The 19,346-nt window shown below is 36.9% G+C and overlaps 1 protein-coding gene across 4 annotated transcripts in view; it reads right to left on the bottom strand.

The window, feature by feature from the left end:
• The window catches only part of ALCAM (activated leukocyte cell adhesion molecule), a 232,352-nt gene that overhangs the window by 148,317 nt on the left and 64,689 nt on the right, over nt 1-19,346 (bottom strand). The window lies entirely within an intron of this gene.

The following is a 19,346-nucleotide window of genomic DNA, read 5'->3' as shown; positions in this document are numbered from 1 at the left end:
TTAAAAATTAACAACTAAATGAATAATCTTTCAATTTAGTTTTCCAAATAATACATATTATTTTAATCATATATCTTAGGGTGCACTGAAAAGCGAAATAAGAAAAAACCCTTAGGTTAAAACAACTCTGTTTATGAAAAATATTCTATTGATATTTCTTGTCATCATGTTTTGATATATTGTAGGCTTCTTCCAAATCTGAGAACTTTGAATTTACTTATTTTAAAAAAGTAATTCTTTCTTTAAAAGTCTTTTTTTCCCTTAAAATATTTGACTTTTTCTTATTTATCCTAAGGCACAAAGTGAAAAGATATCTTCATTATTACCTTGAGGGGAAATGTTTCAGTTTAAAATAAATTTGTAAAATTACTTGGCTCACATCCTTCCACATTTTAATACACTTTGAAAACAATAAATGTCATTAAGTTCATGATGTCTCTGAGAGTTAGGATGGCCCTAAGCGTACCCTGGTACCTCAAACCTGGGAGACAAAAAGAGGTGCAAAGGCCAAAGATAGATTGGCTCTGGTCATATTCTAATTCTAATTAATAATATAAAATCTCCGTCAGCCTCAAAACCAGCATCAACCCACTTATATGCTTTCAATTTCCTACTCTTCCCATATGTGTGTGTGTATGTATGCGTGTGTGTGTGTGTGTGTGTGTGTGTATAAATCCCCTTGGTTATTTTAAAAAACAGAGAACAAAAAGTCTTCACCTGTAGTAAATGATAAAAACTGAGGCTTGACTATAAAGTATTGAAGTCTGAAAACAGGTTCTAAATGCCATTCCAAAAGAACAACAGCAATAACCTACATGCAATGGCAGTGTCCTTGGAATAAACGTATTGCCACTCAGGGTGACTCCTTAAAAGTATGTAGCATTCATTTAGATATTTAAGTAGAGTTGGATTTCTTTAAATATCAATCTTGTTAACATTATATTACAGTCATACTTCAAAACTTAGAAGAAATGCTAAACCCTTCTTTTATGAAACATTAATATAATGAGGATTTGGAGCCTGTTACAGGGGGAAAAAGCTTTGCAGAAGTTTTAGATAATATGTAGAAAAACAGACATTTGAAGGTGAGTTGTGAATGGGCTGGAATACTATTTCATTTATTGATCACAGGACTTACAAGCGGCAATATGGGAAGGATGCATAGTCAAGGTCAGCTGTATCTTTACATATAAGTTCATGTATTAACTGATGAGCTATGGCTCTATATATTTCCTACTGGAAATCTGTGAAGGCTTTTTCTTTCAATTGATTAAAAGCAAAGGAAAGTTGACAGGGGAACTAATGAGCTATGCATAATGAATAAGATGGCACGTTCTCTTCTAGTCAATATTACCTTTTATAAAAATGGGAGCAGAAACCTGATTCAATGCATTGCCGTAGAGGCTGATCTGTGAACTTTGACCACTGTAGCAACTACACTGTTAAGAATCTTTAGTTACCACAGTTAAAAAGTATATGTAAACATGAAAACAATGTCAATTATCTGATTCTGGACTAAAAAATTGGTGAGCCTGCAAGAAAAGTCATATCTAATATTTAGAACTTGTGTTTCTTTTATTCTTGTTTGGTCACAAAGCACACTGTTCCTTTGGCAAATGGCCAAATGATATTTGGGCTTCTATTCAAAATCCAGTGATCATGGTTGATGTACAGAACCAATTGTAAATTCAGGTCTTATTATTTATTCAGGTCCTATTAGCTCAGGCTTTAGCTGGACAAGGAAATGGTAAATCAACCCAGTATTCAGTCAGTTCAGTCACTCAGTCATGTCCTACTCTTTGAGACCCCATGGACTGCAGCACGTCAGGCCTCCCTGTCCATCATCAACTCCCAGAGCTTGCATGAGCAAGCTCCAGGAGTAGGTCATGACATCCAACCATCTCATCCTCTGTCGTCCCACTTCCTCCTGCCTTCAATCTTTCCCAGCATCAGGGTCTTTTCTAATGAGTCAGTTCTTCGTGTCAGGTGGCCAAAGTATTGGAGCTTCAGCTTAAGCATCAGTCCTTCTAATAATATTCAGGACTGATTACCTTTAGGATTGACTAGTTGGATCTCCTTGCAGTCCAAGGGACTCTCAAGAGTCTTCTCTGACACCACAGTTCAAAAGCATCAATTTTTCAGTGCTCAGCTTTCTTTATGGTCCTCTCACATCCATACATGACTACTGAAAAACCAGCAGTATTATTGCCTGGAAAATTCCATGGACAGAGGAGCGTGGTGGGCTATAGTCCATGGGGACGCAGAGTTGGGTATGATTTAAAAGACAGCATGCACAAGGCCTCAGTAGCTTAGAACAAATGCTCTTGAAAGGGTTTTCTAACTCATACAAAGACCACAGGTGAAATTTTTTTTAAAAGAGGAAGTTTCTTTTCTCTGTTTCCACACCCTCATTCTGTTACCCCAAGAAGATTCACCAAGACCCAAATGGCCGGGACTTCCAAAGAAACTCACGCCTTTCCTCCACTGCCTGAAAAGAAATGTTCTGGGGCAGCAGATCTGAGATAGCATTAACAGAAAAGCAATTTGTTTGGTTATCTGATGGAGGTAATTTATGTAGAAGTGTGCAACGACTTACATTTCCTGCCTGACTTGCTTTTAAAAAAAGAGATTATTAACATAAATGAATCTTGATTACTGACAGGAGGTGGTAGGCTCAGTGCTCTTTGCTAAAGTCTTCCCTAGGGCATGTTGGAGGTAAGAGGTCAGTAACTTGGCAACCCTTTAAAGACTGCAGCGACTTTTTAGTTCAAAGTCTCTTATTTGATGGCCTCTGAGCAAAGTGCCAAAGACAGGGTCATAAAAGAAACACTCCAGTCCCCAACCTTGAGAAGTTATAACTTGAGGAGGTTGTCTCCTCACCATTTCCCCTCCTCTAGCAAGCACAAAAAAATTAAACAAAACAGAGCAAAATAAAACGGGTCTGAAAAGACTCTGTGCTACTCTAGGATGGGCAGCAGGATAATCAGTAAATATTTTGCTTTTTAGCTTTAGAGTTGTTCAACAAGATTTTTTTTCTTATCAAAAGTGGTACCTCTTAGGAGTTTCTCTTTCCTGTTTCATTTTGCTTTGACTTTCCTGCCCCAAAGTTCCCTTCAGTTCACTCGCTCAGTTGTATTTGATTCTTTGAGCCCCATGGATTCAGTATGCCAGGCTTCTCTGTCCATTACTAACTCCTAGAGCTTGCTCAAACTCATGTCCCTTGAGTCGGTGATGCTTACTCAATGTTCCCTGACTTGATTTAGGTGTTATTTCTTGTGCTGGCCACAGCTAAATTACTCCCAGGTGTTTTCTCTCATTCTGAATTTGTTTTCTCCTTATCCTGTTAAGAGTTTTATCCTTATCACTTTAATCTGCATTGATGAGTATTGTTCTTTGCAAATATAAAATGATCTTTACATATGGTTGAATGAATGATATACAACTGGTATTTTTCCCATAGGAAAGAAGTAATACTGTATATCTAAATCATCTTTAGAAAGAAAAGTTTACCCAAAGTAAGACCATAGCTTCATATGCTTTTAGATGTAAGATAGTAAGTCAAACGCTGCAATCTATGAAAAAATTTTCTTAATTTTTATTAAGATGGAAGAAAAGAATTTAAAATAACCATTAATGAAAAAAATTATTCAAGTTTTACTGAACCTTTGACTCAACAAATTGATGAAAATTGATTCTGAAGCATTAACAGTTAACTGTCTTTACAAAAGCACCATAATGGAAAAGTACATCTTCTAAATTTTGTCATTCTTATCTGTTTTTTTAAAAGAAATATTTAAAAATGAAACTAAAGGACAGCACTTCAATTAACCATGACAGTATTCATCTTAAAAATCTCTCCTATTATGGTTAAATGTTACTAGATGATTTTAACTTGTTTACTGTGCCAATAAACAATATAAATAACTTATAAATATTTTAGTCATAGATCATAAGTTAAAAGAAAATCACTGCTTGTCTCACTTGGTATTTTGAACTTAAAGCTAAATGGAAAATAACTACCATCTTTATGATTAATGGTGCTATAGGTTGAGGGCTTTTATTCAAAATATTGATTTAATTGATTTACACCCTGAACTAAATAAGTAAGGAAATGAGAGAAGAGAAATAGCATGGACATTCAGAAATTACTGAATATAATGTAAAATTCTGAAAAATAAATTGCAAAGATACAGCAATAAAATAATTTTCTTGTTTAGAATACAGGATAGTCACATAAAATTTTATTTTTAAATTTTACAAAAAGTCTTGAATGTTAATGTTAAAACATAAAATGTAATTCATTTTTATTCATTTATTTATTTCCATCATTTAAAAAAAGAAATAGAAAAAATGATATTACCTATATAGCTTAATCTAGTTTTTCTGTTATTTGTATTTCATTCATTAGCATTTCATGCTGGAAATCTTACATTTCTTATTTACTTTTTGTGAAAGTCACTCAGTCGTGTCTGACTCTTTGTGACCCCATAGACTGTAGCCTGCCAGGTTCCTCTGTCCATGGAATTCTCCAGGCCAGAATACTGTAGTGTGTGCTGCTGCTGCTGCTGCTGCTGCTGCTGCTAAGCCACTTCAGTCATGTCCAACTCTGTGTGATCCCATACATGGCAGCCCACCAGCTCCCCCATCCCTGGGATTCTCCAGGCAAGAGTACTGGAGTGGGTTACTGGAGTATGTAGCCATTCTCTTTTCCAGGGGATCTCCCAACCCAGGGATCAAACCCAGGTCTCCTGCATTGCAGGCAGATTCTTTACTAGCTAAGCTACCAGGAATCTTTGATTTACATTTTAGGCAGTAATTATTGATATGCATTTTTCTTATGATATTTCAGAGCAAGGAAAAGTAAAGAATACTTATGAAAAGAGAGTGGATGCATTCTACAAATTCTGCTAGGAACTTTCACTTGTCTAACTTTATTTAAAGACAAATTCAAAATCAAAAAGAAAAATTACTGGCATACACAAAAATGGTACCTATAGTTTAATGTAAAATAAACTGTTATAATAGTAGAATGTTTATTAACACTTTAAGCTTTATATCTGATGATACATACCAGAACTGAACTGTAAAAGTATTCCCTTAACCACACTTTTCCTTTCATGTAATAGCCAATAAAAACAATGACAACAACAACAAAATAGCAAGTTTTGTAGCCACAGGGAATTCTGCTTTCTATGAAGCAACTATACTTATTGTCCTGACCTGCAGCCTGGAAGATTCCTTCAGGAAATATAAAATAGAATATCCCACTCAGGATTGGGATTGGATTCATTCTGTGCTCTGCATACTTGTATCCTGATCTTACTGCACCTGACCTTTTAGATTCTAGATCAATACTTGCTCCAACTTTCCATTTTAAGATACAAGAAGGTCAGAATTCCACAATGAATCCAGATTCTTTCCATCCCCAATTCTCATTCACGTGTTTTATTTATCTTATGGCTTTCTTCCCAACAGAATCACAAGCTCAATTTAGAAAGAGACTGTTTCTTTATCCAGATCATAGTAAGTATAATTTGTCGAGTACTTACCACATGGAAAATGAATTTCATGATTTTCTACACATACCACACACAAAAAAATCCCAAACATATGAAGTGTTTTTGTTTAGTTTCATTTTACAGTTTAAACATGGGTTTAAACTGCTTGGATCTACTTATATACAGATATTTTTCAATAATAAATATTACATGATCTGTTGTTGGCTGAATCCAAGGATGCTGAGGAATCTTGGATATGGAGGGCAAAGTATAAATTACAGGCAGATTAACCACTGCATTGTCCAAGGGTAAACTGTTTTACTTTCTTATTTTTATTGATAATGAAACTGAGTGAGTGCTAAGTCACATTAGTCATATCTGACTCTGTGCAACACTATGGATGGTAAACTGCCAAGCTCCTCTGATGGGATTCTCCAGGCAAGAATACTGGAGTGGGTTGCCATTTCCTCCAGGGAATATTCCCAACCCAGGAATCAAAATCACAGCTCTTAAGTCTCTTGCATTGGCAGGTGGGTTCTTTACCACTAGCGCCACCTGTGAAGTCAATGCTTCTTTTTCTTTTCTGAAAGAGGAGTGTGAAAAAAGCCTGAAACATGACTTTGTGCATATGAGTTGTGCAGAATCATATATTTACAAATAGGGTTTGAGTTTAGGCTATAGCTTTTCTTTTAAAATTTAAATGGGGCCTAAACTTAAAATTGATAAAAATGTAAATTTTCCTTCTATGAGAGCTGAGGAACCTTTTCATATGCATGGATGTAAAAATAGGCTGCTTCTAATTTGTATACAATGGTTTAAGTATGATATTTTGTGTTCATTGGTAACAACAATGAATACAAAATGAAAAGGAATTCATAACACTGTAATAAATTTTGGAGTAGATTTTAAAAGAGAAACTTTTTATGTTAACTTACATCCTTTTTCTCTCTTGGAGGAAAAAAAAAAAAAGTGTTAAATCAGATTTAGGAAGAGCCTATTACCCAGAAGATGATATGCTATTAGGACAGTAGTTCCTTTAATATTATAGCTAACTAGATTTTCCTATCAGCTATATACCAAAAGTTCATGTAATATAGTTGAATTAATTTAAATATCCCTATGCATTAAATTTCCTTTCTTATTAGCTGTTGTTGATGAAGTGTTCAAATGTTTTAACATGTAAGAACCAGCCACAGCTTCTTTCACAAAACACCTAGGATTTTTAAAAATCATTTTTATTCCTTTAGAAAAGAAAACAACAACAACAACAACAACAAAAATCCTTCCAGGTAATATCAAGAATGTTAAGGAATGGTCTTTAAAATTTTTCCTTGTCTCAAGATATCTGGGGACTCTAAGGGGTAGAAGTGATAGAAAAGTAAAAACTAATTTTATCTTTGCCATGAAGTTATATACTATCACGGCAACAGTACTCCAGAAATTCAAAAAGGCTGTTCTAAAGAATACCGAATGAGCCCCCTAGAAGGTATATGAAAAATAATTAATCTTTTTACTAATAAAATTAAACAAAGGTTACTATAATGTATGACATATTACAGGTTTAAGAATTCTGTTAGTAAGTTTTTAGAGGACTGTAATTATTATAGTCAATAATCAACTATAAAGATAATAAAAGAAAATTCTTAGTATTTCTCCTCAAAATTATAGTATGTGGAAGTGAGAAATGAATTAATGCAAATCCCCTTTGAATCAAACTTGAATCCAGTTCCCATATCATGAAGTATATTATGCCAGGTATCATGAGCTGAATGTTTATGTCCCCTTAAATTTACATGTTGAAGTTCCAACTTCAATATGATGGTATTAGGAGGTGGGGCTTTGGGAAGTGATTATGTCCTAAGGGTGGAGCACTCTTGAAGGAGATTAATGTCCTTAGAGACCCCAGAGAGTTCCCTTGCTCTTTCCATCACATGAGGACCCAAAAAGAAAAAGATCATTTATAAATCAGGAAGTGGGCTCTCATATGACACTAAACTTGCTGGTGTCTTAATATAGTACTTCCCAGTCTCCAGAACTATGAGTAGTATTACATGTCTATTGTCTTTAAGCCAACCAGCCTATTGTATTCTGTTACAGGAGCATATAGGTGAAAGTGAAAGTCACTCAGTCATGTCCAGCTCTTTGCAATCCCATGGAATTCTTGAGGCAAGAATAATGGAGTGGGTTGCCATTTCCTTCTCCAGGGGATCTTCCTGACCCAGTAATAAAACCCAGGTCTCCTGCATTGCAGGCAGATTCTTTATCATCTGAGCTGTGAGGGAAGCATGAACAGATCATAACATTATTTTGCCAGAGGTCAACACATATTTGGTCTTTCCCACCTGGGCTCCAAAATCACTGCAGATGGTGACTGCAGCCATGAAATTAAAAGACGCTTACTCCTTGGAAGGAAAGTTATGACCAACTTAGACAGTATATTGAAAAGCAGAGACATTACTTTGTCAACAAAGTTCTATCTAGTCAAGGCTACGGTTTTTCCAGTGGTCATTTATGGATGTGAGAGTTGGACTATAAAGAAAGCTGAGGGCAGAAAAATTGATGCTTTTGAACTGTGGTGTTAGAGAAGAATCTTGAGAGTCCCTTGGACTGCAAGGACATCCAACCAGTCCATCCTAAAGGAGATTAGTCCTGGGTGTTCATTGGAAGGACTTATGTTGAATCTGAAACTCCAATACTTTGGCCACCTCATGTGAAGAGCTGACTCATTGGAAAAGACCCTGATGCTGGGAAATATTGAGGGCAGGAGGAGAAGAGGCCGACAGAGGATGAGATGGTTGGATGGCATCACCGACTCAACAGACATGGGTTTGGGTGGACTCTAGGAGTTGGTGATGGACAGGGAGGCCTGGCGTGCTGCGGTTCATAGGGTCACAAAGAGTCGGACACAACTGAGCGACTGAACTGAACTGAACTGAACCAGAATAAATAATATAAGAATAAGAGCTTCTGTTTGTTTTATTCACTTCTGTATTCTAAGTATATGGAACACATGGCAACACTCAAAATATAGTTGTTGAAAGAATGCTGCTTTGCTTTCTACCTTTCTTTCTTTTGATTTCTTATTGGAGTGGGTATCCATTGCTTGAGCCAGTGTAGCCATCATTCACTATTCTGGGAACAGCATCCTGATTGTCATTACATCATCACGTCACCCCAAATCTTAGCCTGTGTGATTCACAAAGGTTGACATTGTTCCCACTCCCACCCTTGACAGGTTCCAGGTAGGAACACACTTAATTTGATAACTAGGTAGAGTCCATCACACTAAGCCAAATATATGCTTCAGATGGCATGTGACCCCTAGGTGACTCAGGTCAAGATAACTCAGGTGAAGAACTTTTACTGTGACTATTAAGGAAGACAAGCTTTTTACATTGAAGTTCTGAATGGAAGAACTGTAATACTGGTAATCCTAACCATATACACCATGGCAAGAAATTGTTTAAATGAAGTAAAAACAAAAGAAAACCAAGTCAAGAGATGGTAAGATATGTACTTTTGCATCAACTAAACTCTGGATTCTAGGCCTAAAGCCAGTTCTATCCTGTTATTTGGATGTTATGTGACCCAATAAATTTCACTTTTATAAATCTAGGAAGAGTCATAACAAATCCATACTCCAATTTTATGGATTAATTGTATGGACAATTAATACTATTGTATTAATTACTTAAGACTTTATACATGGAAGAAAAAAGAGCACCATGCTGATGTTAAGATTATATAACAGCCATGGGCAAGACCACCTGACTTGCCTCTTGAGAAACCTGTATGAAGGTCAGGAAGCAACAGTTAGAACTGGACATGGAACAACACACTGGTTCCAAATAGGAAAAGGAGTATGTCAAGCCTGCATATTGTCACCCTGCTTATTTAACTTCTATGCAGAGTACATCATGAGAAACGCTGGACTGGAAGAAACACAAGCTGGAAACAAGATTGCCGGGAGAAATATCAATAACCTCAGATATGCAGATGACACCACCCGTATGGCAGAAAGTGAAGAAGAACTAAAAAGCCTCTTGATGAAAGTGAAAGAGGAGAGTGAAAAAGTTGGCTTAAAGCTCAACATTCAGAAAACGAAGATCATGGCATCTGGTCCCATCACTTCATGACAAATAGATGGGGAAATAGTGGAAACAGTGTCAGACTTTATTTTTTTGGGCTCCAAAATCACTGCAGATGGTGATTGCAGCCATGAAATTAAAAGATGATTACTCCTTGGAAGGAAAGTTATCACCAACCTAGACAGTATATTGAAAAGCAGAGACATTACTTTGCCAACAAAGGTCCATCTAGTCAAGGCTATGGTTTTTCCAGTAGTCATGTATGGATGTGAGAGTTGGACTATAAAGAAAGCTGAGCACTGAAGAATTGATGCTTTTGAACTGCGGTGTTGGAGAAGACTCTTGAGAGTCCCTTGGACTGCACAGAGATCTAACCAGTCCATCCTAAAGGAGATGGCTGTTTACTGGAAGAACTGATGTTGAAGCTGAAACTCCAATACTTCGGCCACGGGATGCGAAGAGCTGACTCATTTGAAAAGACACTGATGCTGGGAAAGATTAAGGGCAGGAGGAGAAGGGGATGACCAAGGATGAGATGGTTAGATGGCATCACCAACTCAATGGACATGGGTTTGGGTAGACTCCAGCAGTTGGTGATAGATAGGGAGGCCTGGTGTGCTGTGATTCATGGGGTCACAAAGAGTCAGACACAACTGAGCAACTGAACAGAACTGAACTGATGGGCAGGAAATGGGGATAATCACAAGGTATACTCTAAGAAATGTCTAGCAGTGTTGTGTTCCCTTTTTAATTTACTCATATTAAATTTAAGAAGGAGAAAAAATAGCATTTATTTTTCTGTCAACAGCTCTAGATGGTATGTTTTACCTTGTGTGACTTGCCACTGGTGGCTTCAGCTGTGCTGAGTACAAAATTGAAGTAAGATAGTTAATCATTACTTTTTTCTGTCAATAGTATACAATGATAAGCATGGTTTAAAAACGAGAAAGAACAATCCAATCTCCACAGAAGGAGTTGCAATTTATTAAATCATACAGAAGCCTAAAATTTCTTGAGGAATCAACACATATGCCCTCATTTCACAGTTGAAGAAAGCTAAGGGTTTTGCCTAATGTCATATCACTGCCTTGTAGCAGAAGCAAAGACTAAAAGACAACAAACCACACTAGGATTGTACTTATCTTCATACTATAATTTCTTTTCAGAGACTTCCTTTTAAATCACAAATGTAAGAGTTTACAATATTTAGTTAGGCTTAGAATTCTATTCACATGTAGAAAACTGGTTCACAATTTCTACATATATGTATTATCATTTAGGCAGAATTTCATACTGTGCACTACTAAATAATAGTTCAATAAACAATGATTTTATTAGCATCTTCAAAATTCCAACATAAGCTTATACAAGAGTTAAGAAATAAACAGCTTCGTTTCTGGAGAATTAGTTATCTTTTAGATCAGTGGTCCATAATTTACGTAACACTACCTTAGTGTCCTGATAAATTTAATTTATGTTTTCTCACCAGTATGAACAGGTCTATGAATTACTTTAGTAATTGCCCAAGAGGATAGAAAGGCCAATGTAAAATATATTTACATATATTAAAAGATATAAAACTTTTAGTAAAGGAAACTCAAAATCTGAGACAAAATATTCTCTATATTACACTTTCAAAAAAAGGACAAATCATTTAAATTAAAATCTAATTTAAAATAAACAAATACTGTATGTTCAACCTAAGTTAGAAAAGAATTTGAAAAAATAGATACACGTATATAAATAACTGAAACACTTTGCTGTACACCTGAAACTGCCACAACAATGTTCATCAACTATACTCCAATATAAAATAAAAAGCTAAAATTAAAAAAATAAATAAGTAGATCTTAGCAAAATGAACTTTTCACATTTCAGTCTCATTTACCATGAACTCCAGTATTCTTAACTGGAGAATCCCATTGACAGAAGAGCCTAGTGGGCTAGTCTATGGAGCTGCAAAGAGTTGGACAACACAGAGATCAAATTTTTACTTTATTTTCCCACCATGAACAGAAAACTAAGATAGTTGGTTAAGATAAAATCTTAGGTATTTGAAAGCTTTCCCAAAATTGCACTCTGTTTTTCTTAATGGTTTCTCACTTCTATGTCAATCACAAAATTTATAGTCATACTAAATTAACTATAGTATTAGACAAAAAGTGCTTTGAAGTTCCTGGATGAAAAGTTCTGTTTTAATGCAACACATTATTAATTTCATAAATGCCAAAGAATTTAAAAGAGAAAGTCATTTTATGAGGAGAATAGATTTTGAAATTGATAAGAATAAGAAATTCTTACTATCAAGGGCACCTTAGTCTTATTTTTTAAGATCAGTTAGTCTCATAATTAAGACCCTTCCATATATCCCCAGTGGTGGGACAATGAGGTAAGTAATTTTGAGGGGAAGAAAATATGAAGAAACTCTTCTACTGCTCTTAATTAGTCACTCAGTCTTCTTTGTGGCAGCAGATCCAGAAGCACTTCTCTGCAGTGAGATAAAGCCTAATTGGAGGATTCATTCTGACCAGCTCATCATATGTCAATCATGAAATTTAGAGACACTGTCTATAATCCACTTACAGGGTGTCAGCTTATCTGAAAGTGTGTGCATATATTTTCATACCGTGAAGGAAATAATGTCAAGCTCTGTTTAGAAACTTCGTCAGCACATTCCAACAAAGCTAAAGGAGGAATTTGGTAGCTTAGACATAACTTTTTCATGGATTCTATGAAACAACATTCAGGGTCTTGTAGTGAAAAACTACTTGTCTGGAGTATCTGAATGTTTCATTGAATCAGAGGAAGCTCTGATTTGAAACTGCACTGCTGCTGCTGCTGCTGCTAAGTCACTTCATTCGTGTCCAACTGTGCGACCCCATAGACAGCAGCCCACCAGGCTCCTCTGTCCATGGGATTTTCCAGGCAAGAGTACTGGAGTGGGGTGCCATTGCCTTCTCCTGAAACTGCACACTGAACATTTATTTATCGATAGAGCCTATTTATCCTTAATGGATCTTGGCATTGAGGACCTGGAATCAACTAGGATATTCTGTGATAAGCATCCAGCAATAACAGAAAAATTAAACTAAGAGTGGTTCTTAGAAATGTATCTAATATAGTACCTGATTATTATAGCAACAAGTGAGAATTTTCATTGTCTCTGGAAGGAGGAAAAAGTGATATCTAAACTGAAGTGTAATATTTGCACATTCTCTCTGCTCTACTACATGGCCATTTCTCAAAGTTGAAAGTGTTATGAACAGAGTTCTCCAGTTTAATTTATGTGTGTGTGCGTATTAGCTGGGCAATTAGTTGCATTACATGTAACTGGTTAATGTCCATGCTCCTGTTGTTTCAGAAACTATGATTAGAACAAAAGTGTATATATAAATCCTCGTAACATACTGGTTACCAAATGTGGTCCACTGGAGAAGGGAATGGCAAACCACTTCAGTATTCTTGCCTTAAGAACCCCATGAACAGTATGAAAAGGCCAAAAGAAAGGAAAATGAAAGATGAACTCCCTAGGTCGGTAGGTGCCCAATATGCTACTGGAGATCAGTGGAGAACTAACTTCAGAAAAAATGAAAGGATGGAGCCAAAGCAAAAACAACATCCAGCTGTGGATGTGACTGGTGATAAAAGCAAGGTCCTATTCCATAAAGAGCAACATTACATAGGAACCTGGAATGTTAGGTCCATGAATCAAGGCAAATTGGAAGTGGTCAAACAGGAGATGGCAAGAGTGAACATCGACATTCTAGGAATCAGTGAAGTAAAATGGACTAAAATGGGTGAGTTTAATTCAGATGGCCATTATATCTTCTCCTGTGGGCAGGAATCCCTTAGAAGAAATGGAGTAGCCATCTTAGTCAACAAAAGAGACAAAAATGCAGTATTTGCATGCAATCTCATAAACAATAGAATGATCTCTGTTCGTTCTCAAGGCAAACCATTCAATATCAAGGTAATTCAAGTCTATGCCCTAGCCAGTAAAGTTGAAAAACCTGAAATTGAATGGTTATTTGAAGACCTACAAGAACTTCTAGAACTAACACCCAAAAAAGATATCCTTTTCATTATAGGGGACTAGAATGCAAAAAAGTAGGAAGTCAAGAAACACCTGGAGTAACAAGTAAATTTGGCATGGAATACAGAATGAAGCAGTTCAAAGGCTAACAGAGTTTTGCCAAAAGAACACACTGGTCATAGCAAACACCCTCTTCCAACAACATAAGAGAAGACTCTACACATGGACATTACCAGATGGTCAATACCAATATCAGATTGATTATATTCTTTGCAGCCAAAATGGAGAAGCTCTACACAGCAAAAACAAGACTGGGAGCTGGTTGTGGCTTAGATAATGAACTCCTTATTGCCAAATTCAGACTTAAATTGAAGAAAGTAGGGAAAACCACTGGACCATTCAGGTATAACCTAAATCAAATCCCTTACAATTATAATTAGAAGTGAGAAATAAGATTCAAGGGATTAGATCTGATAGACAGAGTGCCTGAAGAACTATGGACAGAGGTTCATGACACTGTACAGGAGGCAGTGATTGAGACCATTCCCCAAAAAAAGAAATTCAAGAAAGCAAAAGGGCTGTCTGAGGAGGCCTTAATAACAGCCGTGAAAAAAAGAAAAAAGCAAAGGTGAAAAGGAAAGTTATACCCATTTGAATGCAGAGTTCCAAAGAATACCAAGGAGAGATAGGAAAGTCTTACTCAGGGATCAGTACAAAGAAATAGAGGAAAACAACAGAATGGGAAAGACTAGAGATCTCCTCAAGAAAATTAGAGATACCAAGGGAACATTTCATGCAAAGATGGGCACAATAGAGGACAGAAATGGTATGGACCTAACAGAAGTAGAAGATATTAAGAAGAGGTGGTGAGAATATATAGAAGAATGATATAAAAAAAGATCTTTACAACCAGATAATCATGATGGTAGGATCACTCACCTAGAGCCAGACATCCTAGAACGCGAAGTCAAGTGGGCCTTATGAAGCATCACTATGAACAAAGCTAAGTGGAGGTGATGGAATTCCAGTTGAGCTACGTCAAATCCTAAAAGATGATGCTGTGAAAGTGATGAACTGAATATGCCAGCAAATTCAGAAAACTCAGCAGAGGCCACAGGACTGGAAAATGTCAGTTTTCATTCCAATTCCAAAGAAAGGCAATGCCCATGAATGCTCAAACTACTGTACAATTGCACTCATCTCACACACTAGCATAGTAATGCTTAAAATTCTCCAAGCCAGGCTTCAACAGTACATGAACAGTGAACTTTCAGATGTTCAAGCTAGTTTTAGGAAACGCAGAGGAACCAGAGATCAAATTGCCAACCACTTCTGGATCATCCAAAAAGCAAGAGAGTTCCAGAAAAACATCTATTTCTGCTTTATTGACTATGCCAAAGCCTTTGACTGTGTAGATCACAACAAACTATGGAAAATTCTGATAGGGATGGGAATACCAGACCACCTGACCTGCCTCTTGAAAAATCTGTATGCAGATCAGGAAGCAACAGTTAGAACTGGACATGGAACAACAGACTGGTTCCAAATAGGAAAAGGAGTACATCAAAGCTATATATTGTCACCCAGCTTATTTAACTTATATGCAGAATACATCATGAGAAACACTGGGCTGGAAGAAACAAAAGCTGGAATCAAGATTGTTGGGAAAAATATCAATAACTTCATATATGTAGATGACACGACCCTTAGGGAAGAAAGCGAAAAAGAACTAAAGAGCTCCTTGATGAAACTGAAAGAGGAGAGTGAAAAAGTTGGCTTAAAACTCAACATTCAGAAAACTAAAATCATGGCATCTGGTCCCATCACTTCATGGCAAATAGATGGGGAAACAGTGAAAACAGTGACAGACTTTATTTTGGGGGGCTCTAAAATCAGTGCAGATGTTGACTGCAGCCATGAAATTAAAAAACAATTGCTCCTTGGAAGAAAAGTTATGACCAACCTAGACAGCACGTTAAAAAGAAGAGACATTACTTGCCAACAAAGGTCCATCTAGTCAAAGCTATGGTTTTTCCAGTAGTCACGTATGGATGTGAGAGCTGGACTATAAAGAAAGCTGAGCACCGAAGAATTGATGCTTTTGAACTGTGGTATTGATGAAGAGTCTTGAGAATCCTTTAGAATGCAATGAGATCCAACCAGTCCATCCTAAAGGAAATCAGTCCTGAATATTCACTGGAAGGACTGATGCTGAAGCTGAAAATCCAATACTTTGGCCACGTTATGCGAAGAACTGACTCATTTAAAAAGACTTTGATGCTGGGAAAGATTGAATGCAGGAGGAGAAAGGGATGACAGAGGATGACATGGTTTGATGGCATCACTGACTCAATGGATATGAATTTGAGTAAACTCCAGGAGTTGGTGAAGGACAGGGAGGCCTGGCATGCTGCAGTCCATGGGTCACAGAGTCGGACATGACTGAGTGACTGAACTGACTGAACATACTCGTTTATACCACTTATTTGTTTCATTCAGACTCTGTAGGATGATTTTCTTTCTAATATGCATTTTCCAATGCCTACATTTGAACCAAAGTTTTGGTATATGGCAGATAATCTCAACCTGAGAATAATAGATATAGGGACCCTGGCAAGTGACTGGAAGACTTTTTTAAAGCTAGTGTTGGAAAGTAAGGTATTAAATAAATATAAGATTATATATATCAGTGGTATCAAATTATTACTAATGATCATCTTATGTATTAAGCACAGTACTAAGTTTGACAGCCTGTCTATCATTTAATTCTCATTAAAAACCATATAAGATAGACTCTACACTTCCTTTTTACAGATAAGGTAACTGAGGCTTACAGAGGATAAAAACCCTAGCTAAATGAATTTTTCAAAAGGCAGAATCAAGATTTCAACCCAGATCTTCTTGGATTTTAAACTCATCTTTTTCACTACAAAGTGCTACCTCAAACATAAGCAGCTTTCTAAGGCAAGTGTAACAGAAACTGCTTCTTTTAGGATTGTATTTAGAATATGAGATGTTAACATATAAGTTTATATTTAATTACATCTCATACATTATTTTCAAATGTTTTAAGAAAAAAAGCTATTTATTTGTTTGTTTCAATTTTCCTACAGAAAAAAAAAACAGGATTGATATGCATGAATTCTGAAAGGCTTATTTTATTTCAAACAAACCCTAAAACAACAAATATGCAAGTTGCATATTTTTCAGTTGTCAGTAACACTATTTTAAAGAACATTTCCATGGAGACCTCTTTAGAAGTATGAGTTTATCCTTTCCTGAATATTCACTAAGAATAGATTATTCATATGTTTAATTCTGGCATAAATGTATATGGGGGAGATTTATAGGCCTAGCTGATTCTTTCATTTTACAGACCAGTTCATTATTACACTTCAAATTTTGCTGCATAAAATTCTTATTCATATTGAAAACACACTCCTATTAAAAAGCTTTTGTTCAATAAGATTTTATTATAGCCGAGATGTGTACAGAATTGAAAAGTAAATTACTATCTTATACTTTTAAATGATTTGGTCCTCAGTTTGGATAGAACAGCTTTTGAAATATGACAGTTAATAAGAGCACTGCACTTCCATGTACTTTCATAATTCATAACAAAACAGGGTGGAAACACCTTGAAAACAAAAAACACACACCCAGGAGTGCTTAGACACTTTTCCTTGCATAGTTAAGCTCCATAGATTGATTGCTTTAATGGCCCTACTTTGTACCCCTTCCTGTACAGGCTATGTTTGCCATGTGATCTTTTAGTTCTGCTCGCTGAGAAGACACAGATCTCTTTCTGTCTTCTTAAATTTGGGCTCACATTGAATTTTGCTTTGACCACTCTATACTGATACCAAATGTGATGCAAGCAAGAGTCTTTAGAAAAGTGCTTACACATTCCTGCTCACTCTTGCCCAAAACATGCCCAGACTGGTCTCCTTCATGAAAAGAGATCTTGGATTGGAGCTAATTTGCCCGTTATGATCCCTGAGCCAGCTGATTCCTCTGACCTCTCTCCCTCCCCTCTGACATCTGCACCTAAGCAAACCCAGCCAAAATAAGCCAGGTTTGGACCAGACTGGCTGAACTCCATGGACTCGCAAGCTATATAAATGTTTATTTGCTATTTGCTGCTAAGTTTTAGTGGTTGTTTATAATGTCACATTACTGCAGTTCAGTTCAGTTCAGTCTCTCAGTCATGTCCAACTCTGCGACCTCATGAATCGCAGCACGCCAGGCCTCCCTGTCCATCACCAACTCCCGGAGTTTACCCAAACTCATGTCCATTGAGTTGGTGATGCCATCCAGCCAACTCATCCTCTGTCGTCCCCTTCTCATCCTGCCCTCAATCCCTCCCAGCATCAGTCTTTTCCAATGAATCAACTCTTCACATGAGGTGGCCAAAGTACTGGAGTTTCAGCTTTAGCATCAGTCCTTCCAATGAACACCCAGGACAGATCTCCTTCAGAATGGACTGGTTGGATCTCCTTGCAGTCCAAGGGACTCCCAAGAGTCTTCTCCAACACCACAGTTCAAAAGCATCATTTCTTCGGTGCTCAACTTTCTTCACAGTCCAACTCTCACATCCATATATGACCACTGGAAAAACCATAGCCTTGATTAGACAGACCTTTGTTGGCAAAGTAATGTCTCTGCTTTTGAATATGCTATCTAGGTTGGTCATAACTTTCCTTCTAAGGAGTAAGCGTCTTTTAATTTCATGGCTACAGTCACCATCTGCAGTGATTTTGGAGCCAAAAAAAAAAAAAAAAAAGTCTGACACTGTTTCTACTGTTTCCCCATCTATTTGCCATGAAGTGATGGGACCAGATGCCATGATCTTCGTTTTCTGAATGTTGAGCTTTAAGCCAACTTTTTCACTTTCCTCTTTCACTTTCATCAAGAGGCTTTTTAGCTCCTCTTCACTTTCTGCCACAAGGGTGATGTCATCTGCATATCTGAGGTTATTGATATTTCTCCTGGCAATCTGGATTCCAGCTTGTGTTTCTTCCAGCCCAGCGTTTCTCATGATGTATTCTGCATATAAGTTAAATAAGCAGGGTGACAATATGCAGGCTTGACATACTCCTTTTCCTATTTGGAACCAGTGTGTTGTTCCATGTCTAGTTCTAACTGTTGTTTCCTGACCTGCATACAGATTGCTCAAGAGGCAGGTCAGGGGTATTCCCATCTCTTTCAGAATTTTCCACAGTTTATTGTGATCCACATAGTCAAAGGCTTTGGCATAGTCAAGAAAGCAGAAATAGATGTTTTTCTGGAACTCTCTTGCTTTTTCCATGATCCAGCAGATGTTGGCAATTTGATCTCTGGTTCCTCTGCCTTTTCTAAAACCAGGTTGAACATCTGGAAGTTCACAGTTCACATATTGCTGAAGCCTGGCTTGGAGAATTTTGAGCATTGCCTTATTAGCATGTGAGATGAGTACAATTGTGTGGCAGTCTGAGCATTCTTTGGCACTGCCTTTCTTTAGGATTGGGATTACTACAGATATATCTAAATTATATATTCTGTCTCTTCTCCTTTTTCCATCTTTCTAAGAGTATAAGTGGGGATCTGCAATTAAGAAATAAAGTGAAAGCAAAGTCGTTCAGTCGTGTCCGACTCTTTCTGACCTCTTGGACTATAGCTTACCACGTTCCTCTGTCCATGGGATTTTCCAGGCAAGAATAGTGGAATCGGTTGCCATTTCCTACTCCA

Source organism: Ovis canadensis, chromosome 1 (genome assembly GCF_042477335.2).
Source record: "Ovis canadensis isolate MfBH-ARS-UI-01 breed Bighorn chromosome 1, ARS-UI_OviCan_v2, whole genome shotgun sequence".
NCBI lineage: Eukaryota > Metazoa > Chordata > Mammalia > Artiodactyla > Bovidae > Ovis > Ovis canadensis.
The sequence above is the reverse complement of the archived record's forward strand: the minus strand, read 5'-3'. Positions and strand labels throughout refer to the sequence as shown.